Source organism: Canis aureus, chromosome 2 (genome assembly GCF_053574225.1).
Source record: "Canis aureus isolate CA01 chromosome 2, VMU_Caureus_v.1.0, whole genome shotgun sequence".
Lineage (NCBI taxonomy): Eukaryota > Metazoa > Chordata > Mammalia > Carnivora > Canidae > Canis > Canis aureus.
This window is the reverse complement of record NC_135612.1, coordinates 38,149,224-38,161,998: the sequence shown is the minus strand read 5'-3', so window position 1 is coordinate 38,161,998 and position 12,775 is coordinate 38,149,224. Positions and strand designations below refer to the sequence as shown.

General features: G+C 40.4%; 1 protein-coding gene across 4 annotated transcripts in view; it reads right to left on the bottom strand.

Moving 5' to 3' along the window:
- OTUD7A (OTU deubiquitinase 7A) overlaps positions 1–12,775 on the bottom strand; it is a 392,867-nt gene that overhangs the window by 215,981 nt on the left and 164,111 nt on the right. Inside the window, exon 1 of one of the 4 annotated variants that reach the window (XM_077868835.1) lies at positions 11,568–11,764. The exons of the other annotated variants lie outside the window; for them this stretch is intronic. The gene's annotated coding sequence lies outside the window, so the exon portion shown is untranslated. Of the gene's footprint in view, positions 1–11,567; positions 11,765–12,775 lie in introns of those variants that run through there. 4 annotated transcript variants of the gene reach the window in all.

The window sequence follows — 12,775 nt, the reverse complement described above, 5'->3', positions numbered from 1 at the left end:
GAATCTGACAAAAGTGACCTGTGTCTGGGCAGTACCAACCTACCAGACCTTTAACTCCTCTCACTCATCCAGAGCTGCCCAGAATTGGGCAGGTGGAAAGCCACAGAATATGCAGTGCTGCTCTACCTTGGGAAACTGTATACTTTGGCCCTCTGAGACCAATTCCTGGACAGTGGCAAATGTCATATCTGCTGGTCTCTGGGTCCTACTTGTTGCCCCTTGTCACCTAGAAGTGAGTCCTTCAGTTCTTGATTTCTTCCCCTTGACTGGGTCCAGGAGTGGATCAGGACCCACAAAAGAAGAATGTCTGAATGTCCCCCTCCTCCTCCTTTTATTCCCTAGCACTCCAGAGAGCTCATCAGGTTCCAAACATGGGGGTGGTGGTGGGGAGGCACACAGAGTCTCTGGCTTTCCACTGGGGAAGGAGAGACCAGGGGATGCCTGAGCAGGGGACAGATGGCACAGCTCTTAAGGTGGGATGTGGAAGAGCCTGGGGTGGGTGCTGAGCCAGACACTGTCAGTTCTAATCCCACATTTCTGCTCATTAGTTCTGTGACCTCAGAAGAGTTTCTTGACTCCTCTGTGCCTCACTTGAAAATGGGGCTAATGATAGGACCTACCTTACAGGGAGGTTCTCAGAATAAAATGGCTCAAAACTGAATACACATCTTTGTCTTCATGCATAGCTCCCCTCTTGGCTGCATGGGACATGGGCACCTGGCCTTTGGGTCCCTCCTGCTACCTCCCCTGTGATGCCAGCTCACTTCCTGGGAAGCTCTTCTCCACCAGCTGGGAGAACTATACTGGACCCTGTCATCCTGAGCCCTTCAGGCCCTGCTTGCTTCCCCTCTGCCTGGGTCTGGGGGCAGTACTGGATGTTTGTGTCAGCCAGCCCTACCATCTCCCTCTCCCCCTCCAACCTTCTCTCTGGATAGAGGGTGAGTGAGCAGTGCACTAATTAGGCCCTATGCAAATTAAAGTTGAGATCCCTCTTTGTAGTAGATTCCCAGCCTACAAGCATTTCTCTTCAGGGAGTTCAAAATCCCCTCCCCTCCTTAGTAGAAGGCCTACGCCTAATGATATCTAATGACATCCTGCATTAGACTGTGGGGACAGCATTGAATGCATTTGGGAAAACACAATGTTCATAGCATGTCAGCCCATGGATGGGCTGAGCTCTGGCTTTATTACTATTCTCCACCTATGGGTTTAAAGGTAAATTAGACTCCAAGTGGCACTAACTGAGCAGTGGGCCAGGCCAGATCAGGGTCAGATGAGCCTGGAAGTCAGGGGGAGAGGGCCTAGGTATGAATAGGCAGGGTTGCTTTCTCCTCTTCTGGGGCTGAGAAAGTCCACTCAAAGCAGGACAGTGGCCCACAGTGGGCAGGAACAACATTATAGCATTGTCCTCTACCCAAGACAGAGCACAACACTTAGGTGGGTGGATGTGAGTTGCTTAGGTGAGGGGTCAGGTAGGCTGTGACTGTGATTTGGGGATAGGATGGCTGACAACGCAGCAGTCTGAAAGGAGACCTGACTCAATGTAACGCAATCTCAAGGCTGTTCTGGGGCTTGGTACCTCCCCAGTGAAGTCAGCCATTGCAGGGAGGGTCCTGCAGGACCAGAATGTGCCTCAATGTGGCCACAAAGGCCCAAGGCTGCTGGTTTTAGGGTTCTGGATGTAACCGCAGACAAGGTCTTGAGAAGAATCAGAACTACAGCTGCTTGAAAGTGAAGTTTTCTGTTTGACCTTGAAGCAGAAAAGAACTTTTTTGAGTGTCGCCAATGTGCTAGCCACATTCCATATGCTTCATCCTTACATTTCACCACAAATCTACACTCCAGGGGCAAGCATGCCTCTTTAAATGCCTCTCCTATGCCCAGAGGAGTCCAGCAACCTGCACAAGGTCATACCACAGTAAGCCACCTAGAATCTGAATAGCAAAATCAAAGCCTCTGTTTTAACATTGTGCCACTTCTTGAAATGCACAGAGATGCTAATGATGCTTTTTCTTCACTTTATGAAGGCCACTTCACCTTACTACCCATGTTTTCTGGAGCTCCAAAGGTATTTGCCCACTTGAAAGGTCCTTCCCTGATAACCATTCCCAGAGTCCTGTTACTGCTCTTCAAGAAGCAAGCTTCACCTGTTTTTCCCACGACAGTAAGCCAAGCATTCTTTCCTAAGCTCTCCCTCCTCTACTGGGGATATTTTCTATTTCAAAATGGTTGAAATTATGCTGTGACAATTACATCTCTAATTCAAGATGAATTTTTTTTTCTTATCAATAATGGAAATGGTCTATTATTCTTTTTTTTGTTTTTGTTTTTGTTTTTTTAAATTGGGAAATTTTCACAACAGAGCTAAGTAGCTGAAACACATTTTACTCTAATAACCTGGCATTTATCAACTTTTGGTACCTTTAATTGACATTGTTTCCCTAGTATTGTGACTTGTTGATGCTTCTGTTAAGAGACAGGCAAACAGGTGGGGTGACTAGGCTCTCCATGGCAAACATCCCAGAGAAGCCCCTCCTTCAGGCCCCCATCCCATCAACCCCACCTCCTCTGCTTTCAGATGACCCAACCCATCCTGCACTGAGCGGTGGTTCCCCAAGTGGAGTGTCTGGACTGTAGCATCAGCACTACCCAAACACCTGTTAGAAATTCAAGTTCTCTGGCTCCACCCAGACTTGTTGAATCAAAAATCTCAGGCGTGCTGCCCAGCAATCCGGATTTTCACAAGCTCTCCAAGTGGAGAACCACTGAGCTAGAGACTAGAAAGAGCCTAGGAATGACCTCCCCCCAAAACCCCCTTCTTTCTTTCTTTGCATGCAGTCTCAGGAGCTCATTCTTTCTTATTTCCCAAAAGATCCACTTTCTGCAATTATTCCTTCACTTCCCCATTCCTGCAAGCTCTTTCTCTCTATTCTTTTCTTTCAGGTGGTTTCAAACATAAACATACCAAGGGGTCTTCTTGAAAAAGCATCTTTTGCTTGATCTCCTATCCCATACATTCAACTCCCTTCTCCTCCTTCCTATATTTGTTACCTTGGCAACTTACCCTTTTGAGCATCACAGTCTCTAAGAGTAACAGTACCTATTAAACAGGCTGGCTCTAAGAGTTTAATGAAATAATATTAATATAAGGGTGTGCTATGAGGGTTAATTCTAAGAGGCCTGGAATTAGCCTGAGCTGCTTTGCTGAAGTAAGAGATGCACCTGGTCAAAGTATAAAATGTGGTGACTAATATTGTTGTCTTTTACTCATGGAGACCAAGTGAGTTTTAGGGTAGGCTGCGCTAGTTTGTCAGTATTATTTATTGATAATAATGAGACTTACAGTTTGTACCTCATTCAATGTGGGGGTGGGGTGTGTGGGGTACAGAAGGGGAGGCAGCTCTGACACTAGGGCTGGTCTTTTAACAATAAAGTACTTACATGACCAGTAGGGTATAAGAAACCCCAGCTAAAACTGCTTTCGGGCTGTCTAGTTTGGAGACATTCTTGCATAAGTTGGTGATTCAGAGAAAGTACATCTGGTACACCCCTACAGGAGCAGGACAACTGCAGGGAGCTTGTGTAGACTTTGGCCTGTCCAAACCACTTGCTGAAAGGCAGTCTTTGGTTATAACATAGGTCCTTTTGTGTTTGTTGCAATATAATATCCTTTCTCAGCAATAAACTATTGGTTGATAAGCACTGTCATTTGGAGCTCTGTGGATCTGTCTGTCTGCCATAGAACCCTGTCTGGCTGCTACTATTAGTGCAGGTGACATTATGGCTATCTTCCCATCTGCACCATTATCACACACAATTCCCTGCTGAATTCCTCACAAGAATTGTTCATTGGTCTCTTTATCACTTACTCCATCCTGTACACTCCCCTATCCTCTACCCAAATCTGGATCCCTCCTTACTACCTGATTGAAATCCTATCTCAAAAGTGACTATGTCATAGCCTTTTCAGCTCTTAATTAACACAGCTGGTCGCAGCTACTCTCTTAAACTATTCTTCATACTTGATACCATCATCCTTCATGATCTGATTATTCCTCCTCTCCCCACCACTTTAGTTTTCACTAATTCTTTTTTCCAACAAACTATTCTCCTAGATCTATCCTAGGCTCAGCTCTTTCCTTCAGATTACTGATCATACTCATTAAATGTTCATAAGCACTTGTGTTCAGATGGCCCCCAAGTCTCTCTCCCTAGTTTTGCTGTCTTTTCTACCCTTTTGATCCACAACTCCCTGATGGCATATTCACTCGAACATCTCAGGAGTACCTCAAAGTCATTATAACTTAGCTTCTTTGTAAAAGCTGCTGGTTCACCATGTTGATCAAGACTTAAAACTTAGATTCTCCCTCAACTTCTCCTTCTCCATTTCAATGGGTCCTTTATGTGTTGTTCTTTGAGTCAGTCTTTTTCTCTTTTTCTCCATGTCTCTCACCTCTCCTCTCTTCTCCCTGACCCTAGCAATCATGAAATTCTGATGTTGGTAGAGAATGGCCTTCTGTTTCCCTGTCTGTTCTCTTGATGCCACCATCACTAGGTCATCTGACTTCATGCAGTGGTGTAACAGGATGGCTTTAAGACTCTCCTCTGATTCAAAATGCATGATGAAAAAGAAAAATGATGAAAAAGAGAGTATCTACATCATAGTGTCAAAGTATCTCCTACAAAATATTTATTAATTATAAATCGTAACTTTACAGTAGAGAAGCTTGACAGAAACAACATTAATCAAGTGGTCAAGGTTAACAAGACAAGCTTAAAGTTTATGTTCCCCCTCCAAAAATCATGTTGAAACTCTAACCCCCAACGTGATAGTGTTAGGATGAGGGGCTTTTGGGTGGTGTTTAGGTCATAAGGGTGGAGCTCTCATGAATGGGATTAGTGAGAGCCATTATATAAAAGACCCCAGAGAGCTTTCTTGTCCTCCTTTTCTTATGTGAGGATCTTGGGAGAAGTGCACATTCTGCAATATCCCTCAGGAATAGAGATGCAGAATCCTTAATAAATATTAGCCAATAGAATTTGGCATATATAAAAATAAATATATACCACGACTAAGCAAAGTTGATTTTAGGGATGCAAGACTGGTTCAATATTTGAAAATCAATCAGTATAATGCACCATATTAACAGACTAATGTATCCATTGATATATAAAAAAGATTTGACAAAATTTAATCCCCCTTCATGAACACAAGTTCGGCTTAAAGAGCATCTACAAAAATCTACTGCTTAATGTTATGCTTAATGGTGAAAGTCACAATGCTTCCCTCCTAAGATTGGGAACAGGGCAATGATGTCTGCTTTCATCACCCTTATTTAATCTTGATGTGATGTTCCAGCCAATGCAATAAGGGAAGGGAAGGACATAAATGACATACAGATTGGAAGGAAAAAAACAAAAATGTTGCCATTTCCATAGGACATGACGTTCTATGTAGAAAATCCCAAGGAACCTACAAAAACTCCTAGTACTAATTATTGAGCACAGCAAGGTCATATGACACAAGACCAACATACAAAAACCTATGCATAGGTTTAACTCTATGTTAGCAATAAAAATGTAGATACTGAAATTAAAAATACAGTATCACTTATAATCTTTCATTAAGGAAATGAATACTTAGTTGTAAATCTTAGTAAACCTGTATAGGATTCATATTCTGAACACTATGAAACACTGATGAAAGAAATCAAAGATTTAAATAAATGAAGAAATATAATGTGTCCATGCATTGGAAGATTCAAAATACTAATGGTGCTAAAATTCTTCATATTGATATACAGATTTAATGAAATTCCTGTCAAAATCCAGCAAGAATTTTTGTAGATATAGACAAGATTAATGTAATACACTTACATGGAAAGGCAGTGGCAGTGGAATAAGAATAGTTAAAATGATTTTGAAGAAAAAAGAATCAAGGAGAGTTAAATCTACCCAATATAAAGGTTTACCACACAGCTACAGTAAACATACTGTGGCATTAGTAGAAGGCTAAACATGCAGATCAATGGAAAAGAAGCCAGAACCCAGAAGTACAGCCACACAAATATACAATTGATTTTTGTGATGGATAATTCACCCTCAGTGGTTATTCTTTCCATTTCTATCAGAGCTCTAGAGTCTGATTTCTAGAAGGAAATTACTTTCTTCTTAGACTTCTTTGCTGTGACCCACAAATGAGAACAACCCTTCAGACATGATTTGGCCCACAGGGTAGAGAAACTCAGTGCGTTGATTAATTGAGACCCATTCGAATTTCTGCACCCTCAGAAACTCATATGAAGTTACTAGTTAAGCTTTTGTTTCCAGTTAAACAGCTAGGTTCTTTTGTTTGCTTTTTTTATTTTTACCTTTCAATCTAACTCACCATTCCATTTCATCAGTACTAAATTTCATTCTGTTGTATTTGGCACACCACAACTCCTCTTTTTGGCTCTCAGTTACCTGATTCCCTGTGTATGCTTGCCAACTCCTGACCTGTAGCACTTTTTAAAATGGCTGGACAGGAAGGAAGGCATAGTCTTGTAGCAAACTACCGAAGACCCATTTCTAGGCTTAACTAAATGATGACAGATAATGTTTTCTTTGTTTACAGTATTTGACCTATCATTAAACTGACATCCAGGCTACATTTGTCCATTGTTATTATAGGACTGTCACAATGAATTTGCAAGCGCAGTGTTACAGCTTGAACGGGCCTTAGAAATAATCTAAAATCCAACATCTTCCATTTTATAAACGAAAAAAAAGACTCAGAGGTGAAGTGTTTTCTCCAAGATTAACAACAGATTAAGTGACAGTTTAGATATTTGAACTCAAATATTTTGATCCAAATATGGTTATATTGTGTTTGTATTACATTATGCTTCCTCTTTATCAAATGCGCCACAAAAATTCTGATGTATGATGTCTCTAGGACTCCCCTACAAAAACTATCCAGGAAGAAAGTGTGGTACAGCCTACCCTAGGCTGCCAACAGCACTTTTAGCTACTACTGTTTACCAGATGCCCTCCTTTCTCTAGTCACCTGTCCCAGAATGGTATGTAATATGGATATTACTATAATTTGCAGAATTAAATTTCCCTTTTCTTAAAACTCCTAAAAAGTTTTTATATGAAATCTAAAAAAAAAAAATTGAACTGATTAAAGAGAGAGCAAGCAGATTAATGTATGCCAGAAGTGGGGGGTGGGAGGTGGGAAAAATGGGGAAGGGGCTAAAAGGGTATAAACTTCCAGTTATTAAAAAGTTCTGGGGAGCCTAATGTACAGCATGATGACTACAGTTTATATACACTGTATTGTATATTTGAAAACTGCTATAAAAATGTAGATCTTAGAAGTTCTCATCACAAGAAAATAATGTGTAACTATGTAAGATGATAGATGGTAACTTTGTGGTAATGATTTCTTTCTCTCTGTAAATATTAAGTCATCATGTTGTACACTTGAAACTAATATGTTATATATCAATTATATCTCAAAAAAACTGAAAAAAGTATTTATGAAAATTCTTGGGGTTACTATCAGAGGAAAATCTCCTGGATATATTGTTGATTTTATACACTAATTTTGCCACACATCTGTACCTATACCACACAGCCTAGTTTTTGGGATAGTCTACTTCATCTTCTATTTACCTATATTTATGGTGTGGTAAAATGACCTACTAATTTTCTTCCTAATTTATACTAAATGATGATAAAAATTTATTAAATACTGTTTTCCCACTGGATTCCATGTGAGAGCATGAGGTCTGGTTTTCCATATGGCACCCAACTGCCTCATCCTGATTTAGTACCACAGCATGCCATGCATCTCCCATGTTAAAATTTTATCCGACAGTATGGAATGTGCCTTCTACTTCTGAAATATTATTTTAAAGAATTGTGACTTTTGTTTAAAAATTATAAGTTCTAAATAAATGACAGCATATTCATAAACTAGAACATATAGAGACACTGAATTACATTTCTGAAATTTTAAATGCCATGGGGAAATACTTAATGAGTAAAAAAAATCAAGAGAAAACCACATATATGGTATGATCTTAAAAATGTAAAAAATGCATATATAAAAACCAAAAGAAAATATGTTAACATATTATTATACAGCCAAATCTGCCAATTGATTTCTTTATCATTTTGGGATTCCTGCATGACTTAAGAAGGACTCCTTGGGCAGTCTTCTAAACTTTCTCTAGTATTTGTATAATTGGACTTTTAACCCTACATTTAGATTTAAAATCCATCTGGAATTTACTCATCTACATGGCATATTGTTGGCATCCAATTCTATTTTCTTTTAATATCATTGATTAAGACAATATTTATTAAATATGACATCTTTTCCTGCTGAGTTATATATACATCTAATATGCTTGTACAACCTGCACCCCGATGTTTATAACAGCAATGTCCACAATAGCCAAACTGTGGAAGGAGCCTCGGTGTCCATCAAAAGATGAATGGATAAAGAAGATGTGGTTTATGTATACAATGGAATATTATTCAGCCATTAGAAACAACAAATACCCACCATTTGCTTCGACGAGGATGGGGTCATATTGGAGAGTATTATGCTGAGTGAAATAAGTCAATCAGAGAAGGACAAACATTATATGGTCTCATTCATTTGGGGAATATAAATAATAGTGAAAGGGAATAAGGGGAAAGGAGAAAAAAATGAGTGGGAAATATCAGAAAGGGAGACAGAACATGGAAGACTCCTAACTCTGGGAAACGAACTAGAGATGGTGGAAGGGGAGGAGGGTGGGGGAGTGGGGGTGACTGGGTGGTGGGCAGTGAGGTGGGCACTTGATGGGATGAGCACTGGGTGTTATTCTGTATGTTGGCAAATTGAACACCAATAAAAAATAAATTTATTATTAAAAAAATAATATGCTTGTACAATTGCTACTCTCCTTCAGTGATTTTTATTTTTATTTTATTTTTTTTTCATTGTGGTGCCAATGCTATACCCTTTTGTCTGGTTTAGATATGTGATACTATTAGTATATGACCTAAGTCCCTCTTGCTATTCTTCAAACATTTCTTGCTGATATTTGTGAATTTGGGCTCAGTAAAAACAAAAATCTAGTACTGATCAAAGCTGTATATTATATTTGTATATTAATTTCAAAAGGATTGAGGTCTTCAAATTTAGCTTCCCTATCCATGAGCATGGTATATTTCTTATTATGTATATTTTTAAGTCTTTTTATTAAGAATTCATACTTCTCATACTTGTTTTGGTAGGCATTCCTACAGCAAAATAGAAATGAAATATATACACAGTAGAGATTGGGAAAAATTATTAGTTAAAAAAAATTAGACTTCCTAATGTATAAAAACCTTACACAGGTGATAGAGAATAATAGTCAGAGGACAGTTGGCCAAAGCCATTCTTGTAAAAGAGGGATGGAGAATAGTTGTTAAAGGTAAGAGGGGATGCAACACCTACTGCATATCGCAAGAAATGAAGGAAATGCAAAGCAAAGCAAAGTACTTTTTTTTTCCTGGTGAAATTTGTAAAACTTAAAAAGAATCTCTAACACCCAGTGGTGATGAAGATGTGCACTTCACACATTACTGGTGGAAGTGTAAATTGAAAAAGATAGTGCCAGCATATACTAAAGCATCAAAATGCACATGTCCTTTGAATCATACTTTTAAGATTGTATCCTACAGAAATGAAGAGTTCCAGTACAGAAAAAAAACTATATACAATAGGCTCTGCCACCAGCATTTTTTGTGATGGCAAAAGTCTGAACATTATCCATTAGGGGAGTGCTGGGATCAATTTTGCTATAGCCACAGGATACTGTAATGAGAATGTTATTTTGAAGGTTTACACCTTTCTTCCTTAAATCATGTTTCCTTTGCAGCTTTCTCCTTTAAGGCTGACTTACACTCAGAATCAAAGAAGTCACCCACCAGCTCTGAGTCTCAGTATGCTGGATTTTCTTAACCCCTTAGTAAGAATATAGTCTTGAAATCCAGGCTTACTGGAGACCGAGAAACCAATCAAGTAAGTGTCTGAATTCCAATAGTAGAGCTTTCTAAGGCCTTTTTCAGGTATTAAAGAACTTCATATCTGCCAGGGGCAGGAAAGCCTCAAGACTTCAAGAAGTGGGAGTAGAAAGCCCATTACTTCTAGTGACTCTGGCAGAGAGAAAGTTAGGGGAGGGGCACTGGGAGATACAGGCATCCTGTGCTCTTTCTGGGCCAAAGAACTAGGTAAAGAGTGTTGTCAAGAAGATGAAGAAGTAGGGATCCCTGGGTGGCACAGCGGTTTGGCACCTGCCTTTGGCCCGGGGCGCGATCCTGGAGACCCGGGATCGAATCCCACGGTGGGCTCCCTGCATGGAGCCTGCTTCTCATTCTGCCTGTGTCTCTGCCTCTCTGTCTCTCTCTGTGTGACTATCATGAATAAATAAATAAAATCTTAAAAAAAAAAAGAAGATGAAGAAGTAAAAGCACCAGTGGGATGTTAAATTATACTTTGATCCTCTTTTGTGATTATGGAAGAAGGTCTGTCTGAATCTAAGTCTAATGCAGCAGTATAAGGGGGTTTTGCAGAAAGACATTCAGAAGAGAGAGAGAGTGAAGGGAAATGAGAGACAGGGAGAAAGAGGGAGGCTAGAGAGGAGAAGAGAGACACACAGAGGAGAAGAGATAGAAAGGGAGGGGGGGGAAGGGAGATAGAGGCTAAAAGAGAGTATGGACTGATACATAAATACACATTTATTTATAATAAAGGCAAGGAATAAAATGTTATCAGTCATAAGCTTTTGAGTGATAGGATTATTGATATATCATCTTTGCTTTTTTATGTGTTTTCTGAATTTTCCCTTATATAGTCATACATCATTTTTGTGATCAGAAAAACACAGACATTAAAACAAACAAAAAGGCATTAAGGCATTTAAATCTTTTTGCTGGGCAGCCCCAGTCACTTAGCGGTTTAGCACTGCCTTCAGCCCAGGGTGTGATCCTGGAGACCTGGGTGGAGTCCCACGTCAGGCTCCCTGCTTGGAGCCTGCTTCTCTCTCTCTCTCTCCCCATCTCTAATCAATAAATAAAATATTTTAAAAAAATTAAATCCTTTTGCAATTCATCACAGAAAAGCTTTTTTTTTCTCCCTCTAGTAAGGCTACAACCAAACCAGCTGAATGATGACAAACCTAAATCCACAACTGAATATGTGTCCCAGGTACATATGAAAAACTGGTACCTGCAAATGAGGTGCCAAGCCTTGAATTTTATTAAGCTGCACTGTCATGGGAATATACATGCCTGAAAAGTGAGATCCAGTTCTAAGAGAACCAGATTCCCACTACATCAGGAGGCAGGTCTGTCCCCCCTCCATTGTCTATGGTGCCTTTGGACTGGCCTCCAGCAATGCATGGCAGTATGACAAAGTAAAAGCAAGTCCTCAGGCGGGGGGAAACTGGAGGAAAAAATCAGAAGACAAGACCAACATCTGGGCAATAAGAAAGAAAGAAGGACCCTTTCCAGTTTGTGATTTAGGGCCCCAAGACACTCACCTGTTCTGGGAGGTAACACTACAGAAAATCACTGGGTTTATTTCTTGGGCTGCAGAGCCAGCCACCCCTGTCTTGGTAATAGTGGCCTGTCCTGGCTATGGCCTTGTAAACACGAAATAATAGAAATACAAAAATGAGAATGTGTAGTTATTCCTGTAAAATCCTTTGTTCACTTCTTTGATCTAATCAACATGGGGAAACAGGGCTCAAATTAGGACACTTGACCATCATGCTTGATGCAGAGTACTGGCTAGCAAGCGAAGTCTTCAGCATCAGAACAACGGAGTGTTGATTACAATGATGTGGATGTCCTTGAACACAGCCACACTGGAAGGATGAAATAAAATAATTTAAAAAGTGAGATTCCAGTTCCAGGAAAAGATGGGATAGACAAACTTTCACCTATTCTGATCACTAAGAACAGTTTAAAACTCTGGGCTTTATACATTATCATAAAGAAACAGAGAAAAGCAATAAACAAATAAGCCTAGAAATACTGAAAGGTGGAGAGTAAAAGGCAGACTGGCTAGGGGCCCTGGGACCTGGAAAACAAGACAGTGGTGAGGTCTCTGGGTTTCCTTTATGCTTAATATATCTTGGTCTGGGTGTTGGACAAGCCAGTGACTTGGCTATGCCAATGGACACTCTCAAAAGCAGCCTGCTGTCTCTGGCCAAAGGACAGAAAAAGAGGCAGCCTAACAGGATGGAAAAATTTTAGACAATGCCCTCATTACACTAGCCAAATACCATGGAAAAAACTGTGATTCTACCCTACCCCTGAATGGGGAGCCTAGACTTCCATCCTTGTTGGACTGAAATGAGACACCTCTATCTCCCCAACATGGGTGGTATCAGAGAAAGTTGAGAGGGGAGGCAGGACTTTCATCCTTGTTTGGTGGTAAGAAGACTCTCTCTTTGTACATTGTCAGCAGTAGCTACATGGGGAGGCTGGAATCCCATCCCCATCCAAAAGTAACACAGCACTCTTCTCCTCTCCACCTAAGTAGTGTCTGTAGGGACTAAGTGGGTGAGGGATTTCCTCCTCACAGCTAGGGGAGTAACAGCTGAAGCCTAGTGGGAAGCCTGGACTTCCACCCCAGCAGTTACAAGGTGTTCCTCTTTGCTTCCCTAGGGTGTCCATGGAGGTGGAATGGGGAAATTTGTCTTCCATTCCTACCTGGAAATAATGGGGTGGCACAATCCTTCCT